We start from the raw sequence: 433 nt of genomic DNA on the forward strand, positions 1-433 counted from the left end.
GGGCGGTGCTAGAGGCACGGCGCCCGCTGCTGGAGGCTGAGCCGCCGTGCCTCAAAACGTGACCTATCACTTGGCTCCTGACATCAAGAGGTAATCACGCAGTTTATATATTGGATGCTTTTAAGGTATATTCAAACCTCGCACTTTCCCAAAGGACATACATGTTCGTTCCTCCAGAGCGAAATGGCAACGTGAGCATTGTTAACTGTTGTGACACTAAGAATAAAATCTCCAAAGGTAATTTTAAACTGTTGTAAAATCCAGCAATGTAGTGGTCATGATCCCAATGGGAATTTTTTATATATACCTGCACTCACAAAATAATCACAGTAACTTTCAGGTATTACAAGCATTCATAAGGGCTACTTGTGCAGAGAAAGTTTTATAGAATCACAAATACTTTCTCGCTGTTTAAATACATAGAATTAATTTC

The sequence above is a fragment of the Nestor notabilis genome, unplaced genomic scaffold, assembly GCF_000696875.1.
Source record: "Nestor notabilis isolate BGI_N333 unplaced genomic scaffold, ASM69687v1 scaffold10643, whole genome shotgun sequence".
NCBI classification, from domain to species: Eukaryota; Metazoa; Chordata; class Aves; order Psittaciformes; family Psittacidae; genus Nestor; species Nestor notabilis.